This window comes from Ovis aries, chromosome 8 (genome assembly GCF_016772045.2).
Source record: "Ovis aries strain OAR_USU_Benz2616 breed Rambouillet chromosome 8, ARS-UI_Ramb_v3.0, whole genome shotgun sequence".
NCBI classification, from domain to species: Eukaryota; Metazoa; Chordata; class Mammalia; order Artiodactyla; family Bovidae; genus Ovis; species Ovis aries.
The window spans coordinates 22,243,559-22,259,472 of NC_056061.1; the positions used below are offsets into that span (position 1 = coordinate 22,243,559).

Genomic DNA, 15,914 nt, shown 5'->3' on the forward strand with positions numbered 1-15,914 from the left:
ACTTAGGAAAACATCAAACATTCCTAGCAAAAAAGAGATTCCCTAGTAGGGCCCTATTTAGCTTTGGGCTGTTGATCAAATGTTTTCATGTTGTAGTCGGACTATAGATGGGGAAATCCTCCAGTCTGAAAAATGCATAGAAATATGAGAATTAGTGGTTCAGTTGCTGATAAAGATGGAGGCTCTGAATTCATCTTCTTGAAACCACACTGTTGACAACAACCTCAGTTATTGTTATTCAGGTAATACTCAGTCTCCCATAGATATCTCTTGATATCTGAATTTTGCTTTTGAGAGGATGAGTTGCTTATAAAAAGAGCTCATTTTAAGAGTTGTTGATTATAGCAGAAAGCTACCATGTAGCCCAGGGGGTCTCAGCTGGGTGCTGTGTGATGACCTAGAGGGGTGGAATGGGATGGTGGGGGTAGTCTCAGAGGGAGGGGATATATGTGTACATACAACTGATTCACGATATTGTACAGCAGAAACTAACCCAACATTGTAAAGCAATTATATTCCAATAAAAAATAAAATGTTGGTTATTGTCATGGAGTGGTTCTTAAAGAGGATATTTAATTATATCTTTTTTGACATAGATAAGTCATCCGGAGTTGGAGAGGTCTCTGTAAATATGCAACTTTGGGAGGGACACAAATGGAGATTTGAGGAAGGGATTCTCATAGCACTAGCTAAGGACCACTGAATCAGCCTTGTTGACTGATGGAATGGCAGAAGTTGCAGCTGCTTTTGCTCACTTCTGTGCCCCAGTATGATTAGCACTTGCTAGGTGATTTTTTTCCCAGGTTTATTTGGCTCTTTGACAGAGCTAAATAAACTTCTTTTCTTGATTGCCTAGATGTAGACATACTGTAAATAAACTGCATGTAGAAAGAAACATCTTGAGAAGAAAATGAAGTGATGTATGTTACATAGACTTCAGAAAGTTGCCTGTAGAATAGTATGAAAACTAGACAAGCTGCTTTCCTTCTTATTTCTTCATAACGTCATTATTCTAAATATATGTATGGTTAGCTACAGGACAGCGATAACTGGGCCCAAAAGGATATTTTTACCTAGCTCTTTCTAAAATGGAATTAAGAAAAAACTTTCTGATAATTAAACACTTTCTAAAATTATCTGCTTCTGGAATAATCTACAATTTAATATAACTTTTTCTCTGTCTGTGTTAGGGGTGCCTTTAGGGTCAAATGGGGAGTGGGACTGCTTTTGGAAAACCCTTAAATTTCCTGTGGTGTATCACAAAAGTTCTACTATATCAGTGTCTCTTGAGACATTGATTAAAAATAGTGGTTCCTACAATTTACCTCAGACATAACAGAGTCAGAATTCTGGGAGGTACGTCTGGGAAATAAACATTTAAAACAGATGTATCATGAGTATGAGTTTTGTTATGAATGTTTGAAAACCATTTGTTTAAGGAAATCTCAGATAGTTGCCTAGGATCTTAACTTCTACTGATATGTACAGAACGGGAAGACAATCTTCTTCAGCTGAAAATAATGGATCACTTTGTTTGAGAAGAGCAGATTGGGAATCCTAATTATGCTCTTGAGAAGCCTACCAATGGGAAAGGTGACTCCAGGAGGAGGACTTTTCTCTCAGCGGAGAAAATATGGGTGATATTGCCTATACGGGGCTGGAAGAGAATTCTCTTATTGCAAGGCAGAACTTAGAAGAAAAAGCTCATGTTTTGGGAGTAGTAATCATTCTATTGTCCTGAATAAACACAGCTGTGCTAGTTACTAGACATATAAAGATGAATAAGACAACATGGCTATCCTTAAGGATGTGAAAACAAATAATGTCAGGAATGAATCAGGCATAAGACAGCACAAAGGAGGGAAGAATCAGGGAAGGAGCCATTAAATCAATTTTTAAGGGATGAGTTGAGTTATCCAGGTGATTGGTAATGGAAGAACATAGGCGATAAGATTGAATTTTAGGCCAAGGGACAATATATATAAAGACACTGACATCTGAAACAACGTGATATACCTGCTGAGCTGTAGACAATTTGATGTGGCTGAAATGTCTAGAACTGTGCATTTAATAGACTTCAGATCCAGTGGTACAAGGCTTATAATTCAGAATAGCCACTGTGAGGATAATCTAAAGTGGGTAAACCCAGGAGAAAGCTCCAAGGTGATCCTCTCTTTTGCTGTCAGTGACTATTTTGACCTCTTTATTGGCACTTTTTTCTTCAATGATTCTTTCCTGCTCTATGGCTTTAAATAACAACTCAGCTGAGGCTTTCTGATGGATGTCTGCAGAACTAGAGCCAGATTGCTATCTCATTTCCCATGTCACCTCTCCATCTGGCATCTAAATTATAACATATTCAAGAAGAAACTCTTGCTTTTGCCCTCATAAACCTACACTTGGCTCAGCTTTCTTCATCTCATCCAAACAGTTGTTGAAGCTGAAGTCCAAAGCGTTCTTCTTAATTTCTCTTTTTCTATTATTTCTCATACTCATTCATCAGTTTTCATCTAAAAAAAAAAAAGTTCCAGAATAGTCTACTTCTTTTGATCGCTTTTGCTATCTACCATGCTGCTGCTAAGTCACTTCAGTCGTGTCCGACTCTGTGCGACCCCATAGATGGCAGCCCACCAGGCTCCGCAGTCCCTGGGATTCTCCAGGCAAGAACACTGGAGTGGGCTGTCATTTCCTTCTCCAGCTATCTACCATAGCTATCATTAAAATTCACATGTTGATAGTCTCTTTTTCTCCATTAGAAGTTACCCTTTGTGCCACATGAAATAGAGCCCTCTCTCTAGTCTTAAAACCTTGTCTATCTACGTAGAATAAAAGCAAACTACTCACCATGGTCTGAAAGCCCTGATCGATCTAACTCCAGTGACTCTATGATGATGTCACTCCTGCTTTCCATCCTTCACTGGGTTCAAGTCACAGTGACCTTTCTGTTGCTCTCACATGCCCAGCTAGGCCCTGCCTCAGGTGTTTGCCCTTGCTGTTTCCTTCTGCTTGGGATGATTTTCCCTGGCTCAGAGCATGAATGGCTCTTTCTTATCATTCAAGTCTCAACTCAAATGTCACCTCCCCCAGAAAGAACTCATCTCATCGCTCTATGTAAAATAGTAATTCTAACAACTGGCTAATTACAGTTCATCACATTACCCTGGGGTTTCCCTTTATTATATTTACTGGTGTTTCTAGTTATCTTTTTATTGATTTGTGTTTTTTCCTCACTAGAATTAAGTCCTCTGTGACAGGATTCCTTTTTACTTTTATTCACTACTATATTCCTTCCAGCTGGAACTGTGCCTGGCACAGAATACACTAAAGGCATCTCTGTAAATACCTATCGGACAAATGAAAAAAATAAAGGGAGCCTTTTCAACTAAAACTATGATGAGCGCAGTCTCTACCATTACCAGTGAGCAGGCCATTAGCCTTCTGTGGCTATTTAATTTCAATTTAAAATTATTAAACTTAAAATTCTAAATTTACTTCCTTGGTTGTGTTAGCCATGTCTCAAGTGTTCAATAGGCACATGTAGCTAGTGATTATTGTGTTAAACACACAGATACAGAACACATCATCTTTGCAGAAAGTTCTATTGGACAGTACTCTCTTCTAGAAAATGATAAATGAATAAGTGTTAAAGGAAGAAAATTTCTAGCCTAGACAGGTTATATAATTTAAGGAGTTAGTGAAAAGCCATGAGATTTTCTTTTAAAGACTTTTAAATAAAGTAAATTCTCAGCTCTGGTGAAGGCTTAGCAGCCACATATCCTGAATGTGGGTCTTTGGACTTTTGACCTCCCAGTGTCCCTCCTGGATTTGCACATAATATTCTTGTGATCATAATTAAACTTGAATTGTGCCTGCCAAATGCTAATCTTTCATTGAATCCGCAGAAGACATGGTCTTTGACTGCAAGGAATTTTTCAAGACTCTTTCCAAACAGTATTTAAGAATAGATCACATTTTGTAAGAGCTTTAATGAAAAGATTCATGATGATTGATGACTCTGAGAAAATGTGGGTGACAGAGCCCACAATTTCAAAGCATTTCCCTGTCCTGTTTAATTTATAAATAAGAAGAAATTGACTTGTCCTATTTAATTTTCAGAACTTCAGAAACTCTCCAGTTTAAACTACTAGCAATTGTGCCCGTGTTTTATTAGATCTTTACCTAAGGGCTTGTCAGAATTCTTCTAGCAGGCTATCTTCTAGCTCATTCCCAGTTTGCATTAAGGCTGCCTCCCTTGTACAGCAACCAGTCAGAGCTCTTTGGAATAGTCCCCAAGATAATATTTTAAAGAAGTGTTTTACTGAGTCTGAATACAAATGTATCCATGGGGCTTATTTGGTTTCAGTTCAACTCAAGCGACAAGAGAGGACATTGCTTGTCTGAGAAAATGCGATCATGGTTCAGAGAATTTTTCTGTTCTATATACAGGGAGCATGCTGAGAAGGGAGCGAGAGGGAGAGCAGAGGGATGGAAAATCTTTGTTTTTGAAAAACCAGTTCTGGCCTAACTTTACAGAGTGGAGGATCTGCATGTGGCTCCTACCTGGAGAAAAACAGTTCACTTGATATTCAGAGGAATGAAATAGCATCAGAAAAAGCTTTCGCGAGCTGTTTTCATCTTTGCTGGCTTGCAATGTCATCATGTATTTCAGGCAAATAGAGTTTGCACCAGTTCAGTTGACAGGACTTCATGAATTTTAATACCCTGACTCCATATTCATGTTGGTGTTGATGCATCTTTGCAACTTTTTCCCCTTCATTTTTTTTTTAGTAAAAATCTGGATTTGTGCCCAAGTACAGAGCATTGTCATTCTCTAAAGTATTTGAAACAATTAATGCAGGTTAAATGAAAAATTGCATGAGTCTGTGAAATTTGCTTCAACAATTCCACAGGCTATAATAGTAGGCTACATTTGAATGAGTAAGATAGAAGACACATTTCATCATTTTGCTCCTGGGCTCTTCAGTTTGTTCAAGTTGGACTCCACAAAATCTTTCAATACCTTTCAGACTTGGGTCTAGACAATCTGGGAGTTAGTTTGTCATGTCACTGCAAGAGAATATTAAAACTTTGTGTGCTTGCAGTAAAACTGAAAATGCCTTTTTAAGATTATGTTCATATATATAAAGATGAATACAAAACCATACAGCTACTCCTGGGTTATTTATTGTCCAAGAGACCTGAATCGGACACTTTGGAATGATGTTTCCACATGGGTAACTATGGTTGTCCTTATTAACATATTCAGAGTTGATATTTGGTCACCTGCCTGCATGTTCAAAGAAGGGATGTACAAATTGCAGTCCAAGGTGCAGAGGAAATAGCACAAAAGGGAAAAGTTATGCTGATAGAGAAAGATGCACAAATTCACAATTACATGAAAAAAAGTTCAATCAGCATATTTGTTTTCCCATTCTGCAGCATATTACCGTAAGGAAGATAAGATTTGTCTCTTGAATAGGCAACCCAGAACAAATTTCTATTCTTGCTACATAATAGATGTTATTTAGAGACATAGAAGTACATAAATAGCTGAAAAGTTGCAGTTCTAGATACAATAATTCAGAGCATTTGAACACAGGTGTGTCATTGCTGTGCTTGCTATTAAGTTACATTGTCGTCATATCCGATCCAAACCGTCCTAGGAAATTGAGACAGGACTTTTATCAGCTTTCATTGAATTCAGCTAGTTGTTTCCTGTGGATTGCAGTACCTTGACGTTTAGCTCACCAGCTCAGTGTATGCATGCTAAGTCGTGTCCTACTCTTTGTGACCTATGGACTCCTCTGTTCCTGGGATTTTCCAAGCAAGAATATTGGAGTGGGTTGCTATGCCCTACTCTAAGGGATCTTCCTGACCCAGGGATCAAATCCACGTCTCTTATGTCTCCTGAACTAACAGGCAGGTTCTTTACCACAGACACTACCTGGGATGCCCCACCAACTCACTATTGTCTCCTTAAAATGTAATGTCTAAATAGGGTTACTAGTGAGAATATAATGATTGCTGTGGCTTTCTGAAATTTTGTTTTAGAAAGAATAAGAATTTCTGATTTAGAGAGCAATAGAATTAAGTTCAAATATTTGACCCTTTATTAGAGGATATGCAAACTTAAATCCTGATTTACTCCTTGGAAGGAAAGTTATGACCAACCTAGATAGCATATTAAAAAAAAGAGACATTACTTTGCCAACAAAGCGCCATCTAGTCAAGGCTATGGTTCTTCCAGTGGTCATGTATGGATGTGAGAGTTGGACTGTGAAGAAAGCTGAGCGCCGAAGAATTGATGCTTTTGAATTGTGGTGTTGGAGAAGACTCTTGGGAGTCCCTTGGACTGCAAGGAGATCCAACCAGTCCATCTTGAAGGATATCAGTCCTGGGTGTTCTTTGGAAGGACTGATGCTAAAGCTGAAAGTCCAGTACTTTGGCCACCTCATGCAAAGAGTTGACTCATTGGAAAAGACCCTGATGCTGGGAGGGATTGTGGGCAGGAGAAGGGGACGACAGAGGATGAGATGCCTGGATGGCATCACCGACTCAATGGACATGAGTTTGGCTGAACTCTGGGAGTTGGTGATGGACAGGGAGGCCTGGCGTGCTGCGATTCATGGGGTCGCAGAGTCAGACACGACTGAGCAACTGAACTGAACTGAACTGAACTGAAACTTAAATCCTGATTTCCCTTCAGAAAAGTTATGTTGGCATATAGATGTCCTTAGTTGTATTAAACATATTTTCAGCAATGGCTCTTAACATTTTAACCCAGAACTCCTTCCAAGATGATCACCTCGAAATTATCATCTCAATTCAAATGTCAGGAAAAAATATGTTTTAAAACTATTTCCAAGTTCATGGATAAAATATTTATTTTTGTAAAAGGGAAAGCTAAAGAATCCTTTAATCAATTGTTTCAGAATGAGAAAGGCTAATACTTAAGGCCATGTTTCCATAAGAGAGTATGAGGGTATAAAAAGAGGATAGTTAACAAATGGCAAGGCCATTGAACTTTAAAGCTGACTGGGGCTCTAAAGACCACTGTCTGCTTGAATATAAGCTTAGAAGTAGAAGGCTATGACTACTCACTTATTGTTCTCCCTGCTGCCCACAAGTAACTCACACAGTGTTGGAATGAAATAGGAGATTGATAAACATTTGTTGAATAAATAAATGAATCCTGAGAGGCAAATGGCTTGTCCAAGTTAGAACAATGTTACAGTTTTACCAGAGGTGAAAGAGGAGAGTGAAAAGATGTCTTAAAATTCAACATTCAAAAAACTAAGATCATGGCATCCAGTCCCATCACTTCATGGCAAATAGATGAGTACAAAGTGGAAACAGTGACATATCTTATTTTCTTGAGCTCTAAAATCATGCTTACGGTGACTGCAGCCATGAAATTAAAAGACGTTTGCTCCTCGGAAGAAAAGCTATGACAAACTTAGACAGCATATTAAAAAGCAGAGACATCATGTTGCCAACAAAGGTCCATATAGTCAAAGCTATGGTTTTTCTAATACTCACGTACAGATATGACAGCTAGACCATATACAAGACTGATCACCAAAGAACTGATGCTTTCAAATTGTGGTGCTGGAGAAGACTCTTGAGAGTCCCTTGGACAGCAAGGAAATCAAATCAGTCAGTTGTAAAGGAAATCAGCCCTGAATATTCTTTGGAAGGGTTGGCCACCTGATGTGAAGAGTCATCTCATTGGAAAAGACCCTGATGCTGGGAAAGATGGAAGGCCAAAGAAGGAGACGGTGGCAGAGGATGAGATGGGTGGATGGGATCATCAACTCAATGGACACGAGTTTTAGCAAACTCTGGGAGATAGTGAATGATAGGGAAGCTAGGCATGTTGCAGTTCATGGAGTCAAAAAGAGTTGAACATGACTTAGCAGCTGAACAACAGTTTTGTGGATTCAAGAATCACATGTAAGCCTTCTGTAGCCTTCTGACATCTGAAATGATGCTCTTCCATGACTCTGGTGTTTTAAAAAATTTACAAGCTAATTCTTAGCAACTTGAAGACAGCCAAACTGAGCAATGGTCACTTCATTTTCAGTGGAGTAAATGTTTTTCCAGAAAAGATGAACTCTTGTTGCAGTAAAGCTAATTTTTGCAGGAAAATTTATGGGAAAATAAAAAGTCACCATTTAAGGCTGGTAATACAGGTATGAGATCTAGGGTGACTGATTAGTATCAGTTTGGCTGATACTTTCCCAGTTTCAGCACTGGAAGTCCCATGTCCCAGGAACCTCATCAGTTCAGGTCAAATCAGGATGATTAATCATCCTATTCAAATTTGCAGGAGCAAAATAGACCTGGGGGATGGTTTCTGAGGATATACAAAACCAAAAGTGTACATATATCCTTAATATACCAACCTCATTTAGGGAAAATAACATCATTTATATTTTTATAAATAAGCACAAGATATCATAGAAACATTCACCATCTGTTTTAAAATTTCTGATGTTCTTTGTTGTGTAAAAATTGCTTGAGCGGCAAACTATGAGAAAAGCTGATACCTTGGTTCAGCTGAAAGAGTATAGGTGAACGCAATGACTACAAAAGTCTGTATAGTTGGAAAGTCTCATGTGACCAAATATGGCATACTCACATACAGCATTAATAAAGATAAAATATATGTTAGAACGGGAAAGCCTAGTATGCTGCAGTTCATGGGGTCGCAAAGAGTCAGACACGATTTAGTGACTAAACAACAATATGATACAACAGGAAAAAGAAAGCATTGGTAGTTTTTGAATAGTTCAAGACTGCCAGAGGAAGCTCCCCTGAGACTTCTCAGTCTCACAGTTTGGATATGCTTCATCTTTGGATGATGAATCATCTAAGATGTATGGAAGATGTTTCATTTTGGAGAGAGCTCAAACACTAGTTTACTGAAAGGACTTCTTTTTACTCTGCTAATGACACAACTAAAAGTGGGCTGAGTAACCAGTGGAACTACATCCCAGTCATCAAGCTATATGGCCTGAATGTTGCAAACAAGCTAGTATAGGGTGCTTCAAGGGAAGTTTTGAACATTAAATAGCACAGTATACCTAGGACATTTCATCTTTATCTTGGCCATTCCCAGAGATAAGCATAGAGCTACCCAAGTCTGGCTGTCAAGCTACAGGTTAACCCTAACCACACACCACAAATAGTTATTGGAGGTTACTCTCTAGTATTTTCATAGTAAGAAGATGAGTTTAGAATGGAGTTTAGAATGGATCAATGGCCATACAATAATGAATTGGAGAGTAACTCTCAGAATATTAAAACTAGGAGGTAAATTTTGATGTCTGATTGCTGATTTAGAGTAAATGAAGTATTACTTTATAATTCAGGTTATAAACCCATGGGACTTAGTTTTCTTTGAGAAGGTTTGAAGGGACTGTACCAATGGCTTCAAATAGGTTTTAGTAACTCATGTTAACCTACTACTACTACTAAGTCACTTCAGTCCTGTCTGACTCTGTGCGACCCCATAGATAGCAGCCCACCAGGCACCCCCATCCCCGGGATTCTCCAGGCAAGAACACTGGAGTGGGTTGCCATTTCCTTCTCCAGTGCATGAAAGTGAAAAGTGAAAGTGAAGTTGCTCAGTCGTGTCCGACTCTTAGCGACCCCATGGACTGCAGCCCACCAGGCTCCTCCATCCGTGGGATTTTCCAGGCAAGAGTACTGGAGTGGGGTGCCATTGCCTTCTCTGCATGTTAACCTAACCTTGATGGAATTATAAGGAGGTAGGAATTATTTACAGATATTCTTGATTCTGAGTTTCATATCAAAAAAGTTGATACACTTCTCCATCATATCTCCATAGATGCTCTGATAGAGAAATAACTTTCTGCTCAGCAAAGTCATGCATATCACTCAGGGTATCATTGCTTCTGTTCTTAGTTAAGTCATTTAATCAAGATTCAGGATATGAGATGTGGCAGCTAGAAAAAATCTGTGTTCATGGATCATTCCCATATTCAGGTCCCTCTTGCTTTTTTGTCTGATTCACTACTATTCTCCATTACATCTATGCACTATTGGCTCACACTGGGCTAGTCACTATTCTCTGATCTTCCAGGCTCTTCTTCACCCCACTTGCATGTGAAAATGTGATTCTGTCTGCTGGGAAAATTGACAAAATTAGCATCTATCATCTTCCTCTTTATCGGTTATATCTCATTTTTTCTTGGGGCTAAATTATATTTCAATTGACCCATTCTAAATGTTCAAAATTAGTTGCTAAGTAAGTGAATGGATATTGGAGGATTTTTCTCCTGAAAATGTATACTTTGTGTGCATATGTACATATGTATATTTAAATGTGATAGTTTCTTTACACACATAAATGATGTGATTATATCATTTAATTAAGGGGAAGAAAATAGTTTTAGTTACATGTTATGTTAGGGGAAGCACACTGACTGAAACCGCCCACTCTGTCCAAGCACCATAGTAACCATTTGCATGAGGGTTTTTTTTTTTTTTTTTAATCGCAAGAGGTCCTGGTAATGAACATGGAACTAATAAGCCACCACCAACCAGAAGAGTTCAGGAAAGGTCAAAAGGAGACACCACGTGTCAGATCACCTCCCAGAATCCTTCCTGCTGGCATCCATCTTGGCTGAACAAGGCGTGCACCACCAGGCAGGACTTTGAGTCAGAATGATTTGGCCAAAGACAACCCAGAAACTAATCCCATCACCATAAAACCTAAGACTACAGAGCTGTTCTTTTGGATTCCCTTACTCTACTGCTCTCCACCTGGGATTCGGTTCCCTTTCCCAATATATCTCTTGCTTTGTCAGCACATGTGTCTCCTTGGACAATTCATTTCTGAGTCTTTGACAAGAGCCCAGTTTCAGGCCCTGGAAGGGGTCCCCCTTCCTGCAACAGTCTCACACTAAGCTGCAAATGGCACCCTCGTAGGACACCTGGCACTCTTAGTGGCCTTGTGCATTTTCCTTGTCCGTTTAGAGTACTCTCTCAATCTTGAGTCACACCAGTCTCAGGACTGCTCATCATCTAGCATCACAGAAGTGTGCAAAAAAGAGAGATTAAAAACAAAGAGAATTATTTATTAGGCATAATTTGGCAGTCTAGAGTATAGAAGTGAAAAATTGTCATTTCTGGGGAGTATTGTACAGACATGTATATGTGGTTTTCCTAACTCAGATGAAAATTTAAATAACATAGCATTTTAAAGGACATTGTAAAATTGTGAACTTAGCTATTTAAAAATATATATAGATAAGAAAATATAGAGTAATTAAAAAACTGGTTTTGATTCTGTATGTTATTCATAATTTTTTCTTTCATAAAAATCCATCATATCATAAGAATACATTCATTCCACTATTCTGCTTAAATGATAAGCCAGTTTATTGCTGGCCAGCTTTAAGTAAAGAAATAGGACATATTTAATAAGAAAAAAATCCTGCGTTTTCTTCTGTATGTTCATATTAGGTCATCCACACAGAAACTTCTTTGTATCTACTGATAAAAGCTTTTTATCCAGATATAGTACACAGTGGGCTGAGCATTTTAAAAGGATGTAGAGGTTATTTCTAGTTCAACCCAATTGATTTTCAATATGAATTTGTTCAGATATTCTCTCATCCTTTCTTTTTGCATATAACTTATTTTTAAGCCCCATCCATGTGAACATCCTTGTGCAATGATGTAAAGATTTTCAAGAACCTGCACCTCCAGCATTTAAAATTACTTACAGTGGAATAATTTCTGCTTGGTCTTAGTTTTATTAAATTAAATTTATATAATTGGAGTATAGTTGTTTTACAATATTGTGTTGGCTTATGCCTTATAGCAACATGAATCAACCATAGGTATGCAACCTCCCACCCACCTCTCACCCCATCCCACCCCTCTAGGTTGTCACAGAGCACTAGATTTGAGCTTTGTGTGACATACAGCAAGTTTCCTCTGGCTGTCTAATTTTACATATAGTAATGTGTATGTTTCAATCCGTTTTTAGTTTTCTTAGTGATTCATTTTTTTAAGGGGAGGGTGGGGGACTTGGCATATTCTTTTGATTGTTCCATAAGCCTGTTTTCTAAACCGTAGTAAGCCTTTCTTTACAACTCTTAAAAAAGCTTTTCATTGCTTGCCTGCATGACTAATGCTTGCTAAAAGCCTGTTTTGGTAGCTGCTGCCCTTTGAATTTTAAGTTCTGAGTGTCCCCATCATGCTTACAACTTTCAGTTCCCTCTCCTTTCATTTACGATAGAGAACAATTAAGAGTTGAACAGGATCAATTATGATTTGTGGTTTCTCTAGTAGGTTATCACAAAGAAAGTTTTGATTTGTAAATTCTGGGAAGCAGGGAACTGGTTCAGGGGTTTCCTGCAGGGCTTCCAGCATGCTGATGAATCAAACTTAAATCTGACAGTGAAAAACAAAACTAACTACATTAGCATTATTGAACATTTGAAAAATACAACAGGATATTAGCAATATAAAACTATCATTCTGCTGTCACCCAATAACTATTAATATTTTGAAAGATCTTTATATAGTTAAAAAAATGAGAACATGTTATGTTTAGTTTGCCTCTTTTTAATGCTATTTTAGTATTTTCACAATTTTAAACATGATTTTGAATAGCTATAGAATGTCCCATTATGTGGATGTTCCATAATAACCTGTAGTTACTTTGATAGGAAATTTGGAGATGAGACTTTGTTCTTGAATTTAAATTTCTATTTTACCAAATATATGTTTGTTGCTTTTTAAAAAAATTATACATTCCTTATTTTCATGGGATTCACAGTACACAGTAATGGGCACTGAGCTGTCCAGTAGCATTTAGTTCACAGGACTCTGGTAGAAGTGTTGATCCAGAGGTATAACAATGCTGTAGAAAAGGGGTCCAGTAACTTGCCAAAAGTCACACAAGAGTTGTGGGAGCCAGACTTTTAAATAATAGTTTCAGTTTCTTAAGCTCTTACTGTTTGCACTAGGCCACATTGTAACTTGAGAAGTAAACACAATAACTCAAAGCGTTTACAAGAGGTAAGAAAAAATGAGAAATGCATGACTGTGGGGCTGTTGATTTGATATTTGATAAGAGAAATCCCATTTTTATCCCCCTGCAAAAAATAGATGGAGAATTCCATTGAAGTCTCCATTAAGAGAAACAGAAGCCCTTGTCACAGCCTGCCCTATATGCCTCACTACTAAATTGGCTAAACGTACAGGTTACTTGAAAAATAAATTGCTAACTCCATGAAAAGTTGGTTCTTTCAGACAAGTATTTTTGAAGAGTGATTAGTCTTATATTTATCTTGTCATTTTCTCTACAAACCCTTTTATACCATGTTTGTGTTTCAAAATTTGTTTGAATCATCCTTAAAAAACATATTAAATTTCAGATTCCTGGGCCCTACTCTAGGCCTTCTAACTTTAACTGTGGGAGGGAGTAAGGCATAAGATTCTTCATTAAAAATTTTCTTCCACAGATAACTAACCCTAAAATATAGGTTAAAGAGCTCCACATCACTGTGTTGAGACAAAACTCTTTATTATCATTAACATTAAGCTTCTTGTTTTGAGTACATTCTATAAGCCAGTGTATTTCTAATGTGTTATCTTACTTAAGCATCAGACAGGTAAAAGATACCACATCACTGCAGATGGTAAAACTAACATTCAGAGAATTGAATAACATTGAAATAAAAAATAATTGAAATTATTTTCAATTATTGAAATAATTGAAATAAACACCACCACCACCCCACATGCACATGCAAAAACTAAAAACACAAAGAAGTTAGGAGGCAGATTTAGGTTTCTAATTAGAGTCTGTGTAACTTCCAGGTCTGCTACACACAGTCTTGGCCAGGCTAGTCAGGCAGTGCTCTGAAACTGGTTTTTATTTTGACAATAAATTCACAAGGTTGAACTGCCAAGGATTGTTTTGACTGAAAAACCTTACTGTAATGATTCTGGAACTGTTAACATTTATACATACAGCCATATCCCAAGTGACTTGGATCAAGATGAAGACACTGGAGAATGGAAAAATGGTGAAGGAATACAACTCTGTCCTTATTGTTGGTCCAAGAATCACAGCAGTTTTCTTTCCTGTGTGTTGCAGGCAGACGACAAGCACAATTAAAGCTTGGCAATCTGTGCTTGCTAAATCTTCCATTCCTTTCCACACCTCACTTCCGGTCCTTTGTAGGTAACTGCAGGGACATCGGTGTACATCATCCCTGGCGTTTCTGCTCACTGCCCTTACTAACTGTAACAGGGATTTCAAGGGTATGCTGAGAATAGGACTCCGAATCAAATGCGGTAACTAAATGAGCTTCAGAGTCTCCGTTTGGTTTTGACTGCTCTTCAGAAGCATCTGAACAGGGCATGGTTTTAATGTCACAGAATTCTCCAGAGGCAAGAAACAATGAATCACAAATCTGCATGAAAAGTTAGCTAGTGAGAACTGAATGTAATTCTTCTGTTGAAAGCAGGGCAAATTATAGCGAAGTGCCACTGTAGCAAGTTTCCAAACAAATCCATAATCAAAAAACTCGGCTGACAATAACACTGCAGCTGAGACTTGGCCAAAGGCCATATTTTTTGAAATCCAGAAAAAAACCTTGTATTTCTCACCTTCAAACACGGCAGTTAAATTGATGGTCTCTCTTTGTTTCCTTCTGTTTTCATTCTCTCTACTCCTTCCCTTACTCTTATTATGTGCCTGAGATGATAAATTGTCAGTGTTTGTGGATTTCTTATATGATCCAAATTTCATTGCTTGACCGGCAGCCTAAATCACCTTCACTGAGTGCAGTCCTTGATCAGTCTCCTTAAATTCATAGTGTTTATTGGCACAGCTTTGAAAATCATTTCCAGAAATCACACACACCCCATTTCCACTCTCAAACACAGATTCACTCCATCCACACCACACATTCAGGCATATACATTCAAATCATTTCCGAAGTTTATACTTCTCTCTCAGCTTCCTTTTGTTTTCATATCACCCTCTCCCCTTTCCATCTCAGAACTAAGAGACCATGAGCCTTGAGACAGCAAACTGCATTGGAAACTGTCTGGATCTAAAGTCCAGAAGAACCGCAGTATCAGATTGAATCTGCCATTGATTAGGTTTGTAAAATCAGGCAATTTGCATTATCTTTGTCACTCAGTTTCTGTGGCTAAGAAGGTAAAGAATCTGCCTGCATTGTGGGAGACCCAGGTTTGATTCCTGCATCAGGGAAGATCTCCTGGTGAAGGGCATGGCAACTCACTCCAGTATTCTTGCCTGGAGAATTCCATGGACAGAGGAGCCTGGTGGGATATAGCCCATGGGATCACAAAGAGTCAGATAGAACTGAGCGATGAACACTTTCACTTTTCACTTCTTCCTTAAAAAGAGAGAGTGAATGAGCTTACACCTGAAATCCTAAATGGAAATGATTTAATAAATAATGCAGGTATTTTCATAAATAAAATAACAGAAATAACCCTGCATAGGACAATAGCAAATCCTGAGAACTGCAGACAAATGAAAACTGTATATCCAGTATAAAAGCATTAAAATATGTGACCCAAAATAAACAGGTAAGCAAACAAACACACATTCTCTGCTACCTGGATTCAGCCCATAGGCTAACTGTGCAGCCAAAGTTTAGATTCTCTCTTTTTCTTCCTATCTCTGAATTTTTATAACCTTCCAGTGTCAAAATTCTTTGCAGAAAGAATTTTTAACAATAACCAAAGCTAAAGAAGAGAGGAAGAAAAGGGATGTTGGATTACTTCCAGTATCTCTTTACCAAACCTCATGCTGTATACCAAAAGACACCCAAGAATAAGGAACAGACTTGGGAACAAGACGTAGTTCCCAGTCAGGAAGAAATAAGCTT

At 38.1% G+C, this 15,914-nt stretch overlaps 1 long non-coding RNA gene across 1 annotated transcript in view; it reads left to right on the forward strand.

Moving 5' to 3' along the window:
• The window catches only part of LOC132660200 (uncharacterized), a 65,516-nt gene that overhangs the window by 31,041 nt on the left and 18,561 nt on the right, over positions 1-15,914 (forward strand). The gene's annotated exons all lie outside the window — the stretch shown is intronic.